This window comes from Mastigoproctus giganteus, chromosome 3 (genome assembly GCF_048544385.1).
Source record: "Mastigoproctus giganteus isolate SK-2022 chromosome 3, ASM4854438v1, whole genome shotgun sequence".
NCBI classification, from domain to species: Eukaryota; Metazoa; Arthropoda; class Arachnida; order Uropygi; family Thelyphonidae; genus Mastigoproctus; species Mastigoproctus giganteus.
Window position 1 is genome coordinate 32656896 of NC_143577.1, and position 15388 is coordinate 32672283.

General features: G+C 35.7%; 1 protein-coding gene across 2 annotated transcripts in view; it reads left to right on the forward strand.

Moving 5' to 3' along the window:
- The first annotated feature begins 5463 nt into the window (after positions 1 to 5463).
- Positions 5464 to 15388, forward strand: part of LOC150087853 (putative G protein-coupled receptor B0563.6) — a 160608-nt gene continuing 150683 nt past the window's right edge. Inside the window, exon 1 of one of the 2 annotated variants that reach the window (XM_090370463.1) lies at positions 5464 to 5585. The gene's annotated coding sequence lies outside the window, so the exon portion shown is untranslated. Of the gene's footprint in view, positions 5586 to 10548; positions 10658 to 15388 lie in introns of those variants that run through there. The other variant, XM_090370462.1, reaches the window with a different exon arrangement.

Below are 15388 nucleotides of genomic sequence, written 5' to 3' on the forward strand. Positions count from 1 at the left end.
AATTATAAATAAATTAGATTGTCTTGCGCTTAAGTACCAAGATTCGTCATTCCAAACAATCATTTTCATTCCTCTGGTGCCTGGTTTGTACGAACATACAGAAAACTTCTAGTCCGGCTATATTGAAACCCAAGTGTTATTTTCACGTTCAACAACTGTTGAGTTGTTTTAAAATGGAAATTGAATTTAATTCGATTCATTCAGCAAGAGACACAATGTAATCTTTGTTTACACTACTAAATTGTCTTTAATGAAGATACCGCCTTCCTGTTATCAGAAATTGGTTTGGAGTTTACTGGCGAGGATACTGTGCGTAAATAAGGTCAAAGGGGCAAACTTGTCATTCGTTTTGTCCAAGTATACAGCGAAATAATTAGGGACGATATATTCCCTTAACTCTTTTGATGTGGGAGACAAACTCCATGCAACTTGGTTTCCTTGAAGATGACACCCTCTCTCCCTTCAAAAGAACCGTTATCTAAAGAAAGGTATACTAAAGAATACCTCCAAGATTCTAGTCCACGTTCGCTGAATTGCTCCTTATTGTTGTTACTGGTCCTTGTTGCATATTGGATGGTTGCCATCTCCTCAGAACAACTCTTTCTACATCAACCCACAAGTGCTCAATTGTATTGAGATTTAGTAACTGGGAAGGCTATTATCGCAAGCTAAATTTATTCTTATGTTCCTCGAACTACTTCTGTACAATTCTGGTCTTGTAACATGCAGTCCAGACATAAAGGGATTAACCTGGTTGGACACAATTTTTAGACAACCTGTGGTATCCGTATGCTGTTACACAGGTATCAAAAGGCCCAAAATACGCCGCGAAAACACTCCTCACACCATGAAAATGCCATTTACAGTCTCCATTTTTGACATCTGGCAGGATGAGTTCATGAACTTAAACTGTTTTCGCCGTATTCTGGTCGTCCCATCAGTGAGAAACAGAAAGAAACCAAAGTTCGTCAAACCAGGTAGCATTTCTTCAATCCATCCTGTGGTGTCCTATCCATTGGTGTTTTTGATCTCTTTTGTTTTTTGCTGACAGGAGTATCAGTTCGTTTGTCTGTTGATATAGGCCATCGTGAAAAAGTACGACGAGGTGCACTTTCTAAAATTCCTCTTTGGGTACTATTGTTGTTGAGCTGTTATTTAACTGATGGTAGCCTTTTCCTCTGTTCAAGCCTTTTTACCACGATTTGCTTCAAGCATCAACGAGCTGTTTCCCATCAGGATCACCGTTGTTTGGATGTTATTTGTCCTGATGTTTTTTTTTTTTTTAACATCCTCGTTTTTTTGCCTCAACCGGTAGTGGTACCAAGCGCAAGGGGTAGTTGTTATGTCCAGCTCTTTTTGTTATTAGTCAAAGAACTCTCTGACTATCCTACAGGTGGTCAGAATTGAGACTTTTTGGAGTTTCATGTACGGTTCTCTGGGTGGCCTATTGCTTCTAGGTTCTTTAGCACAATGCCGATGGTTGACACGGTGATTGGGGGGGGTCATTACTTGTTCCATGGATCACATTTCTTTGACTTTCTGTCTTAAGGCTGTGTACTTCCTGATATTTTTCCTCGTAGGTTTTTAGGAGGTTCTCAAACTTGGGCATCGCTATGTCGATCGGGTATAGTAGGAAACCATTTCTTCTTATTATTAGCAGTATTATTATTTTTAGTAGTGGCAAATGATGCAAGGAATCAAGCTTATAGAGCATCAACATAAAAAAAAAAAACATCCCATCTCTCTATCCTCTGTATTAATGTGTCTAATTCTCCCTTACACTTATTCAAAGTATCCACTTTCAACATCAGATGGTAGTTTAATCCAACAATCAGTTACACTCTGGTTGAATGCAAATTTACGCACATCTATCCTGCAGCCATCCTTTTACAATGTATGTTCCCTTGTGGGTATTATACGAGAAAGAGTAAGAATACCACATCATCACGTTTACTCAATCCATTTACCGCCTTACATATTTCGGTCGGTTCTCCTCGCAAGAAGTTTCCATGCGAAGTAGTTTCCTGAATCAAAGTCTTTTGTAATAAGAATACCCCTCGTTTCTTTGGCTAACATGATTGCTCTTCTCTGCACGCATAAGAGATCTGCATTTTCCCTAAAATGAAGCCTTTAGACAGACTTGAATGCAGTAATAAAGATCCGACCTAATCATTGTCTTGTACCATGGGATAATCACCTCCTTATCCCTGCTAGCAAAGTTCTTGTATATCATTGACAAGACCCTCTAAGCTGCTTTGGCAGCCTGTCTGCACTGTTCTGAAAACTTCATATCTGACTGCACAATTATTCCCAGGTCTTTTTCATCTCTCCTACCTAGAAAAAATAGTAAATTTAATAAACCTTTAATGATTTTATAACATTATTTACATTAAACGTAGTCTCCTTCGCGCCTTATGACTGCCTTCCAACGTTCGGGTAATTTTTGCATATCATTTAGCTGTCTGATGAGTTGGCTCACTGCTGCACTCAACGCTTCTAAACACAGAAATCTTTGTCCACGCAACGGTTCCTTGAGTTTGAGGAATAAATAGTTATCGCAAGGACTCATATCAAGACTATAAGAGGAGTGAGGCAGCTTCCAACTTCCAATCGGTGGAAACAAGCTGTAAAGTCTGTGTTATATGAATCCTTGCACTGTCATGGAGTACCAGCACACCTGCTTCCAACATCTATAGCTGCTTCTGAAGAATTATCGGGTGCGATTTATGGCGATGAAATATTGCATAGTAGTCTGTAGTTACTGATCTGGAGAAGATAGAAGGTGGATCCTTCCACTGAACTGGTTGTAATTCAGTTCAGTTTCAAAGTCGCGTGTTCATGTCTCATCAGTGCGTTTTGAAAACTTTTCACCTTTTTGGTAAGGTTTGTTTGCATATTTTCTTCATATTAATTGTCAAAAAACTGCTTTATGCAAAGAATAACAAATATACTAAAACAGATTAACCTGCTTCAATGCATAGCTATACACATAATTGAAAAAGTAAAATGTAAGAACGTGTTTTAACAGGTTCGAACATGTTATAACAGATTCTTGCTCGTTTTCGTCTACATTCAGTATGCTCATTTTATAGTACCCTAAAAACCATTATTGCGACCTTCTTTTTCATAACTATGACACAATAGTTACAGTTTTGAAAAATAAAGTACAATCAAGTCGCAAAATTTGTATCCAGACTCAAAATTAAGATAACAATTAATTAAAAAAAAATAGCTTCATTTTTATGCTACTTACCAAAACTTTTCTGACCAGAAATAGAACAGTTCTGTTTCTGTTATCTAGTACTTTTTGAAGAAAAAAAATGTGTCAGTAGATATAGGGATTTCAGTATTGGGTTCTTGTTAGTTCTGACAGGTCACTTTTATCTCTGTTATTACTCAGAACTTGACGTTAACAGTATTATCCAACATACAATATGGCCTTCACCTTATTTCACCATAATCACACAGCTGACACCTGCATTTCTGTTAGAAGGAAAAGCAGGCATTTTTATAAGATGCGGGTTGTCATCAAAACCAAACACGGTTCAGTTATTCAAAATATCATTAAATAATACGTACTGGGGGTTAGAGTTTCTGATTTAAATTTAAATCTCATGTTTTATTTATTAGATGAGTTAAATGGAATATTCGGACGAGTGGATTGAGCTAGGGAGCTCTGACTACTTTGAAGGCCTAGGGCCGTGCATTTTATGAATAGTCTATATTCCAGAATTTTCTCCCCTTTCTTTAGTAGCCAAATACGTTTATTGAAATCACAACAGAAATGGTTTTGATGATCTTTTAGTAGTTAAAATCATTAAGTCAAAAAAAAAAAAACATTCTTATAAAGAAAAATTGAAAATATCAGGGGCGAGTGAAATGATTGCATGAAATTTAGGTAGAGATAAAAAAAAGAAAGATAATTACATCTTTTAAGGAAAAGACGAATTAATACAAGATGGCTTGTGCTCTGATACACCCCTCTGGACATCGCATGCAAATAAATATATTTTCAATTAAAAGATTAGAAAGATATTTCATTTCGTGATTCCATAAAAATATCTCATTTTAACCGATGTTTTAAAGTGCTCTTATCGTTAGCCTTCTGTTAAAAAAAAAAAATTACTGGAACCGCCTGGAATAGCCTTTGTAGTCTGCTATTTGTCTTCAAGATATATATCATCTCAAAAGCAACCTGGAAGTTTATTTACTATAGACTTGCTGCCAAAGGCGTAATCTCTAAAAGAAGACTCCCGGGAAGATATGAGGGATTTGTCAGATATTTCTTTAGATATGAACAAACTTAAGGCAAGGTTAGAAGTGATAATGGATGATGTCTGCTGCTTTTACTCATTGTGTGGAAGAATTTGTGAAGTCCAGTATACTCTTTCACATTCCCTCAATATCAAAGCAAACTATTGCATTAACAAAATATAACAAGAGGAACAAAAGCGTAGAAATGATATTGTTATTCAAATTTCACAATTTGGTTTATTTCTACTAAGTAAACAAACTGTCATATTGCTCTGTCGTTTTAATTAGAGTTCTAAAGATATTTTATTTCACAGCAAAAGAGTTATTCAGCAACATCAAAAGCAAGACAAATAGTTCCTGAGGCTGTGATTTATGTCTTCTTGTTGGTCTCATTAATGACTTTCACTCTGCTGTAGGAAATTTTATTTTCATATAAAGAGTTATTTCCAGAATTGCTAATGTTTAAAATTATAGTGTGTTTTCGATTGAGATGAGATTGACGTCATACTTCAACTCTGGGAAAACTGCATCAAAAGATGGCCAATATATCGTTCGGGGAAATTCAAAAGTAAAATATTTAATGGAGTTAGGAGAAATGTTGTGTTTTCTGCGAACAAACTTAGCCTTCGCAACGAGTTGCGAGTTAATGAACTACTTTCAAGCAGATTTGTTTATATTTGTTTAACATTTTGGTGGTTAGTGATGTCATTGCCATCCTCCTACTATTACTTTCCTTTGCTCTTCTAGGTTCAATTTTAGTAGTTCATCTTTTATCCGCCAGAGAATGCTATGGATTTATTGAATTATAAATTTATATTCTTAATTATAATAAAAATTATAATAATAAATTGTTGTCTATCTTAAAATATTTAACAATTTGTTATAATTGTAAGAATAATCTTAATGAAATCTGGAGGTTCTGAAAGCCTCTTTAATTCTAAAAATAGAAGCACTTTCAGTCTCCTTCCCTAATAAGCGTAGATATTTTATATGGTATTAGTTACATATGCTCAGAGCAGCTGGGCGTTTTGTTTATTTGTATTAGCGAGAGTGTGGTGGCGATAATTACATTGAAGAGAGAGAGATTTTATCTCTGCTGTCTGCCAGATTGTTTGTCACTGCTCTTTCTTCATCAACATCTACTTTGTGAATACACGTACTGGTCGCCCTCATTTTAGTGCTATCTCCTTCAGAAACAGGGATTTCTCTGAGATCAACTAGGCGAGATATGCTGTGTATGGCGTATTATCACGTGATCTAAAGCACACGTATGTGATGCTCGACGCCGATTTCTTTACCAATCGTTCCTCTGATGTCCACCCCCGTGTCAAGTAAGTAGGATTATATTTTAAAACACGAATTGTATTTAATAGTAATTATTCAGATACTGTTTTATTGAAAATGAAATGGGGGATGACTGATTGAACTGAACTATTTAAAAGGAGAGAGAGAGAGAGAGAGAGAGAGAGAGAGAGAGAGAGAGAGAGAGAGAAAGAGAGAAGATATACTGTTCCTATACTGGAACAAGTGGGATAAATAGAAATTCTTCACAACGAGTTTCCCTGATATTTCACTACCTCGAATAACCAACTCCTCAGTGGAGAAGACTAATGTTACTAAAAGTTGGAGAAAGTGATAGTAGGAAAGGAAAAAGAAGTGCCTTCGAAAAATGAAAGGTATAGTATCTCCTGAAACTCACTCAACTCGAATAGGCAACGCTTTCTCATTAGGGAAGACTGTTGTTACCAATTCTCGGCAACATCAAGCGTGCCTCTCCCGATGGCACCGTTTCAAGGCATTTTGAAAATATGTGGGATAATAGCTCTATTATCCACTCGTCCCTAAGGAAAGTAATAGTAGGAGGGGAAGAAGAAATGGCGTTGAAGAATGAAAGAGACAGTAACTCCTCAAAAACACATCACTCATAAACTCCTGGAATAGGGAGCGTTTCCCCATTAGGGAAGACTGTTGTTACCTGTTCTCGGTTAACTCCGTGATGCATAAAGCTTCTCCCGACGGCCGTTTCAAGGCCTTTTGGCTTCTCATCGGGGGGCGGGTAGGTACTCCTGATGACACAATGATTGACAATCTAATTATGAAATATAACTCCACAGTATGAGAGATGCCAGATGGTGTGCGACAGTAAATACTTAAAAAGGCTTTTGGGCTGAAAGCCTCAGACTACAGAAATTTGCTGTAACTTCCTACGTGGAAAAATAATACACTGCAGTATATAGAACTGAAATTGAAATTTAAGAAACCAAACCTAGTAGAGGGGAAAACTTATGCGGAAATTTCTTATCCGGGTTCTACTGTAAAATTAGTGTTTATTATGAATAAAATTCCCATTAGGAAATCTTATAATATTAGTTATTTATCATTTGCTGACTCTTCTGGTATTCATGCACCTTCTTAAGAATAGCCATGTTTATATTTACAAACTCAAACTTATATTTACAAACTCAAATATTGAAAATATTGATAAATATCTGGATCTACATATAGGTTGAACAGTTACACACTATACATAAAACAGAAACGTATTTGTTGAATAGTAAATTAATGAACTGAGTACTGTATTAAATATACATTTATATAAATGTTTAAAATGTAATAATCAGGTAATACTTAATGAACGTATTATAAATTTCGAAAGCACTGTCCCTAATGGCGTCGGATTTCATCGAGTGGTCTTAATTAGACAAGCTGTGCAAGCATATTTTTATATAAAATATAATAAAATACATTTCAGAACTGCTAATGTTGTAAAATATTTTCAGATGTAGAATATGTATTATACATACATTCAAGAATGCTCGATTCCTCTTGTCGAGGATCGAGTTTAAGATCTAATTATCGAGATTATTAATTTTTAACGAATTGGATAATTCGTTTTGTCGCCAAGTTGCACAATTCGACCGCTCATGACTGTGGCGCTGGAGTAGAACTCTATAAATAATTATTTTAATTTAAGATGAACGCGTTTGTCTTTAATAATTCTTGCAAAAAAGAGGGACATTTCTTACTTTATAAATGCTTGCAGGACAATTTTATACTTTAATCTATTTTTTGTGGCCAGAAGATTTAAGCAACACGAATAATGCAATAGTCTTAATCCTCACAGCAGAACAAACTTACCTTTGCAATGAGTTGCCCTAGTATTGCCCTACTTTTAAGCCGATGACTTCTATGAAAGGTTAACTGGCCATTCGTTTAAAAGTTTAGACTGCTGTGACAGCCTGTCTCAGTATTAACTGGTTCCTCATCAGATAGTATGTGGTCTTTAGTGAATAATTGTGAACACGCAGACAAAACACATGTGAGGAATTGTACCATGTTTCGCTTTTATACAAAATCACTTTCCAAGTTGTACTATAGCTCTGTGTTCTAGAGCACTTACTACTCCAGTTCTTCCTTTTTTGTAATCTCTCGAGTATAAAACCAAATGTTGTTGGCTTTCGGATATCAAAAACCTATTTTTAACCACCCCATGGTCCTAATGAAAACAAAAAAAGCAATCAATGGAAGTTGGATCATTGCTGTAATACCTCCTACTCTTTTCACCGTTTTCTATCCAAGCACATTTTGCCGAAGGGCATTCTGCTATTCCATTGAGGTAAATGTATACGTTCGATGTCTTTCGGTTTTTCCTTGGCAACCAGATAATGAAGAATACCTGTGTATGGCCGTTTTACGGGTATTGTTTCTATCAGCTGCTGTTCCACGTTTCAAAATAAACTGATGGTAATTTTATTTATTATCGATTTTTTATTCTTCTTTACTTTACGGTATTAACACAATCCTTCACGTGGAAAGCGAATATGTTCTTTCACTTTCTTTTGTTGTTTGTACACTTCAGGGAACTTCTTATCTCTTAGAAAAGCAGCCTTTTTGAATGTGACGAGAACTTCACTTCTTTTATAATCTTGAGTATTTGTTCCGTCTTACTGAGGGTCTATACAAAGGATTCATATGATTACTTAGGGTGTGAACGTAAGCAGTCTAATCAATAGCGAAAGGAAATTTGTACTCAAAAGCTGTTGCCACATTTGACTTAACACACAAACGTGCGTATGTGTATCTTATAGATCCCGAAAATGTAGACAGGGTGTTTCAATTAAAGTGCCCGAAGGTCTATCTTGCTTATTTTTAGATCTACTTTATTTTTAGTCTGATTGTTCGCTGTATTTGGGAGCTGAAATTTTTAAACTTGATGTTAAAATTGGAGTAAGTATTACCGTTTAGATTTTACGAAATCTTTTAAATTTAAATTTTGTCTAATGGACTGTTTTTTTTCTCAAGGGAAAAGTTGTTCCCATCCTCGGTTTAGTCTATAAATATAATTGGTGTTCACATTATTAAATCCGTGCTTGAATAGTCTCTGTATGTTTCTCCACGATGGTACCTTCCATTTCTACATATGCAAATATAAATCTTATATCATTCGAAACGTTTTTACGACGAATTAATTTTTAGAGAACAAACTTCAATTTCCCTCTTTGAAATTTGAAATATTTTGGGAGATTTGTCCTTCAATCTACACTCGTATGCTTCACCTAAAAGCATAGAAATGCGAATACAGGGTCTCTCTCTCTCTCTCTCTCTCTTCAACTGGCATTTTCTTCTTCCTCTTCGAAATGTATAAAGGTTTATGGGCGCATTTATACCGCTTCTCTACCACTTACGAACTAGTAATCTGCCCACCAAACTACTCCCTGACAAACAGAAGCGATGGAGCTTGAAGATTTCACGAAAGATAATGCATTTCTACTGCTTTTGAAAGAGAAGGGGATGGATAATGACTCCCTCCTCCCGAATAAGTACGTAATATCAAGAAGGAATAAATTTTCTACCAATGGTGTCATCGCAAGACCGCAAACTGAAGACGGCTCTTAATGTTTTCTTGTAGATGCTCGTCATAAATAACTCTCTAACAACATTTACGCGATCAGCGCATTTCGAATGCTGGCTAAAGAGGGATTTTCTGAGAGTAAGAATAATGGAAGAACTTTTGGATCGGTAAAACGGTTACAGTTCCTTTTTCGTTGATTTCGGAGAACAAATATAACAGTGTCCAACATTAAGATTACATTAGTAGAGCAGTGTGTACTCTCTATGAATGATGGAGAGCCTGTGAATCCAAAGCGTGACTGTTTATATTAAGCAACGATAGGGGCTGCTCATTCAGAATCACTGAGGTTTTTCAAAATAAAACCAAGGTACACTGCCCTACCATAAATATCCTCCACTATATTGGTGTTCCTAACCTAACCACACTTTCTTTGACGTGTGACGCGTCAAGGTTCATAGTCTATTAGTCTGGGGGTTGCGCCTGGGTGTAGCGGGTGCTCGAGAAAGCTACCTAGTGGACTGTATCGTCCAGACAATGAAGTTTCGTGGGGGCAGCGTGATTGCTGGTCCTATAGAGAACTTCTTGGCTGAAATAGATCGTCGGATGTGTGAGGAGAGCTGCCCAAAAAAACAGAGCTGAACTGGTTGCTGCTTTGAAGGCCGAATTCAGAAAATATGGGAGGACATTTACAAAAAACTGGTGGAGAGTATTCCACAGAGGTCAGAGGATGTCGTAAAGACTAAAGGTTTCAACACACTTTATTAGTTTTCACGTAAATAAAGGTTATTCGTAGATATGCAGGTGTCTGGATAGTAGCGCAGTGTGTACTCTTTACGAATGATGTACAGCCTGTGAATTCAAAGGCTCCCTAAAGTTATTTGATAAATATTTGCTGTATTTAAGTGAAACAGGTATATTTTTCAAAGACATATGTGGTTTAAGGTACATAAATTAGAAAAGGAAAGTGCAAGTGCGTGTATAAAGTTACACCTAGTAGGCATCAGGAACTTTGTATCTTCACGTTTTAGAAAATTAACTGAATTTTCCTTATTTATTTATTTTTTAATTTCAAGTGACTCATTTAATTTAAGAAGGACACGTAATTTTCTTCAAGTTCTTAAAAAATGATCTTTGGCCTCTATAAGTTTATTCATAACTTTACAATGAAATTCTCCACGGATAAAAGACAGTCATCTTCCACCTCCTCGCCGATAAATGCCAGAAGCAAAATACCATCCCACTAATGATAGCAAAACATTTATTTAGCAGCCAGACAGATGGTTTTCCGGGCTATTGAATTCTTGGCAGCTTCAAATAACGTTACTTTGAACAATAAGGTGCCACTCCGAATTTTAGAAAACTTGGGCCTTGTCCTGGCGCATGCGCTGCAAAGAACGTCACAAGTGATCGATGCAGACCGCTGAATTGGATAAAGCCGACAAGAACAACCGAAAACAGACGGCGTAATTTGGTTGGCTGCAGTAGTCAAAGTATCACCAGTGTCAGTGAATATCGGTCCTACCCTTGAAGATCGGGAATTATAGGTCAAAGGTGAGTTTTGCTTTAATTGATTGTAAACAAAGTCAAAAAGTTGTATAAGGACGTCCGTGTTTGTTTTTTTTATGTTATGATCTCTTTGATTATGGTAGAGGATTAAGTAGGTCGCATTAATTTTTCAATGTCCATTGGTGAAAGGTGCTTGATGGAAACCCATTCATAAGAAAGTGAAAAAAATTAACACGTTAGGCTGCTCTTTTAAAATATACTATGGATTAGTTTTTAAGAAATGGTGCAGGACTTGACTTATTGACAATAATGGCTCAAGTAGCTAATTCCATAATCCATTTTTGGCCTTTGGTTGATCAGCTTCGATAACTAAAACCAATACATTCTGATCGATAAGAAATATTGCTTAGCGAGTTAACAAGCTTTCTTACTTTATTAATAATTATATTAACTTCTCTGTGGAGAACTTGACAAACTTTAATTAGAAAGTTTTAAACTAAGGATTCTTATTTTCTTTCTCTTTTCATTTATAATTTATAAATAGTATATATTTTAGTTATAAATATCTTCAAAAATAAGCATATTGAATAAATAATCGCGTCAGTCCTGACGTAGTCCTTAGAGCTGGAGATGAAATTTATATATTCTTGATTTATTTATTTATTTTAATCATACATTACAGGGCATTCGGCTTGTATGTACCAAGACAGACAAGAAACAGATAAAAAAAAAAAAACGTAATATCAACATTTTAAGTCCTTCCAATCTATATAACTTAAATGCAAAAACCCCAAGACTAAAGAAATATAATAAAAAAAAAAGGTTTATTCTTCTACGTCAGTTGTTCATTGACTTGAACAACTCAATGAACAACTGACGTAGAACAATGAATTCTATAAGAACTTATTCAAATATAATTTAAGGTCAATTAAAATAAAATGTATAATACAGTATTCTTTGGGGTGATTACAGAAGAATGGATGTCGATGTAAAGAATAATATAAAGAAAGGATGAAGAATACATAAAAGAATAATATAAAGGATGAAGAATACAAAAAGATAACATAAAGGATAAAGAATACATAAAGGATATTGATATAAAGAATTATAAAATGATGAAGAATACATAAAGATAATATAAAGGATAAAGAATACATAATAAAGAGTTCTGTATATAATAAAGAGTTCTTCTTATAAAGGATAATATAAAGGATAAAGAATACATAAAGGATATCAATGTAAAGAATTATCAGTTATAACAGGCATTAAAATGATCATAACCGTATGATTATTTATTAAAAACATTTTTTTTTTATTTAGTGAAGTTTGAAAGTTTGTACAGTGAACTTTATTATTTAAAGTTTTATGAATAAATTGAAGATCTGAAAGAATACGCGAATTGTATCTTAATAAATTCATCCTGTGATTTGTTTATCCGTGAAAAATTAGCGTATCTTCTTGTGAGGGAACTCTTCTCTTAAATATGGTAACAACCAGAGAAAGTTCTCATAGAGAATATTATAATACGTATTTTCTGCAGTGTTACTGCAGAATTTCTCGTATGTGTCATAAATTTTATCATTTAATAGCGTAGCTGAGTTGTGTTCCCGTCGTCATAAACAATATTACTTGTAGGAAGGTGTACTCATAGGAGTTCTGAATAACGTGCCGAGTTCTGTGGATGTTGCAAGCCATTACTGGTGATACTTTGACTACTGCATAGAAACGAGTCGTGAACATAAGTTAATAGAGTTGTATTCCTGTAGAGAGAGAGAGGGGGGGGGGAGGGGAAGAGAAACCGAACTTTCATAGCAACTCTAAATGCGTTATTCGTAATACATGGGGTGAACCTCACATACAGAATATAACAAGGCCATAGAAACGTTATGATTAGAACACACTTAAATCAGATAAAGTAATATTCACTACAGCATGAATAAATATAACCTATTTTGATTTTTGTATTTACTTTTAATATTTTTAGGCGCTAATACACATCCCGTTTTGTATAGTCTCGTTGCACGATGAAAACATAATTATGTTTCGTGGTGTTATTTGTTTATTCTCAAAAGCATTATAGGAAACAGACCTTCATATTTCTTTCAATATAACAAGAGGTGTCTCCCAAGGTTCTTCCTTGGATCCACATTTCATAGGCATTTTTATTGGTACTTTGAAATGGGGGGGGACTCTTTTCGAGTATGGCTAATTACTTAATCTCGGGCGGGGTTATGGTTTTTATCTCCCGAAAATTTGGTGCTTTTATCCAGCAAAATAATAAAATAAGATTAACAGATATGATTAAGTGAATTTCATGGCCTTGGTTTGCCTTGGCACAAAATGAAACAAGATTGTTTGACTACGTAATTATAGAAATACTTTGCTATGGAAAAGGGCGACAACATGATGGGTCCCAAAGTTGTCAGCAGGAAACAAAACGCAAAAGGGTTGTCAAGACGGTGAACATTTGCATCGTTTTCAAGCAGACGCAACAAATTTCGTTGCAAGTTTGTGATCATGACCAAAGTTCATGATTGGCAATGGGTCCATTAGCTTCAGCTGGAGAAAAAGAGCAATTGAAACAGTTTAAACGTAGCTCTTCTCCTCTTTCAAAGAAAGATAAGTCGCTTCCTTCTGCTGTAAAGGTGACTGCATAAGATTTTTGAAATGCTGATGGAGTGTTACTAGTGGAATACCTTCAGAAAGGCTGAATAGTCACAGGGGCATATTACGCAGACTTTGTGAGGCATGTGCGTGAAAGTGCCAAGGAAAACTCAGCAAGCGACTCTTGTTTCATCTGGACAAGTCGCTTCTTCACAAGTCTGCCCTTGATATGGCTGCATTGTATGAGTGCGGCTTTAAAATCATGGACAATCCATCATATATACCAGATCTAGCACCATCAGACTTTCACCCACCTGTATCCCAATTTGAAAAAAAAAAAAAAAAAAAAAATTTCTTACTGACATCCATTTTCCCACTAAGAGCGACGCCATTACTGCAGTGAATTCATTCTTAGAGGTTCAAGAGAAAACCTCCTTTGAAACTGGAATCAACGCATTGCAACATTGTTGAAAGGTAAGACGTTACCAAAATCCCCAAATAAACCTTTAATACTCAGGCCACGAACTTTTCAAATGCCCCTCATTCCACTAAACCCCAGAATGGAGTGTCCATTTTGGTTGACTCTGATTAAAACAGCTGCGCCCTCGTGGGTAGCACAGTTGGTAGAATCGCTGTTTTCCCCCATTGGGCAGAAATGAGCCGAGTTCGAATCCCGTCAATGATGGGATTCATTTTTATAGGCTCTTTTTCCACAATGTGGCTGAGTTAGTCAGTCTCGGGAGATTTTCTTCATTGTAGTAGGGGTTTTAGGAGCATCATTATAGTGAAGAAGTGTTTCCCGAAACACTTCACCGTGATGTTCAAGTAATAGGTAACGGTGAGATCGAATTTTTGCAGTAGTTCTGTGTTTTTCGGGAGGGCAAGTGCAGAGGGGTTGTAAGCCAACCTACCTACTTTTTTTTTGGATTTTGCGATTTTTAAATAAAAATTTTGCCTAAATAACTATATATTTTTTCTCAATGGGAAAGTTGTTCCTCGTCCTCGGTTTGGTATAAAAATATCATTTCCGTACAAATGAAACGAAGGCTAAACACATTTTATTTGGAAGGAAAAAAGAGAAGAAACAATGGTCGTATGTGATGTTCGCTCTTCAGTAGACTCGCGTTTGACTGTTTGTATTGCGTCTCCTCAAGCTACGATTGCTATATTCTTCTTTTTCTTCTTCTTATTTGTTTTATTTTTTGTATATTTTTCATCGTCTTCAAATAAAATGGCTTGTTTTTCAGAAGTAAACCGATGATATTTTTAGACTAAATCGAGGACGGGAAAGAACTTTCCCATTACTAAAAAGAAGCTAAATTTAATTTAGAATTGTAAAATCCAAACAGCAATATTTAATCCAATTTTAACATTAAATTCAAAAATTGAAGTCCAGATTTGACAAAAAAGTTCCAAGAGACGAATAAAAAGAGACCTACTGCTCGCTGCATTTTATTTGAAACACACTAAAACCCCTTCCTCACTCGGTGTATGCCTTACATCATTGCCCACATAATTTGTTCTTTCTACAAGGACTCAGATACCTCATTTTTCTTAATGAACAGATTTTCACTCTTTTTAATGTTTTTCTATCTCTCAAAAGCATAAACACAATAGAATTTAATGCTTTTGCCCTTTAGTTTGAAGAACAAATATTCTGCAGTTGCAATACGAATCTGATGTGTGCACTCATCACAATTTTTCATGAACAACCGTACTGCTTGCTACTTCTAGCTGAGCAGCAGAATTTAAGACCAAACCAAGCTGCATCACATAGCATCTGCGCACGATGCGACCGTGCCAGTTGGTAAAATTTATTCCTGTTCAGTTTCGACTACGTAACAATGGACGTGACACGGAAGGAACAGTGTACTGCTCTAAAATTTTGTTTCTGTCTCAAGAAAACATCAGTTGAACCATATGGAATGTTAAAAGAGGCTTATGGTGAATCTACGCTGCCATATAGCACAGCTTGGAGATGGTTTAGAATGTTTAAAGATAGATGTGATTCAGTCACAAAAATTGGCAGTCCTGGTGCTCCAACCATGCTGTCACCACGGAAACCATAAAGACTGCTTCTGTAATCTTGAGAGAAGATCATCGGATAACAGTAAAACAACTGGAAGAGATGTTGAGAATATCACTAGGAAGCATGCATGGTATTCTTCATGC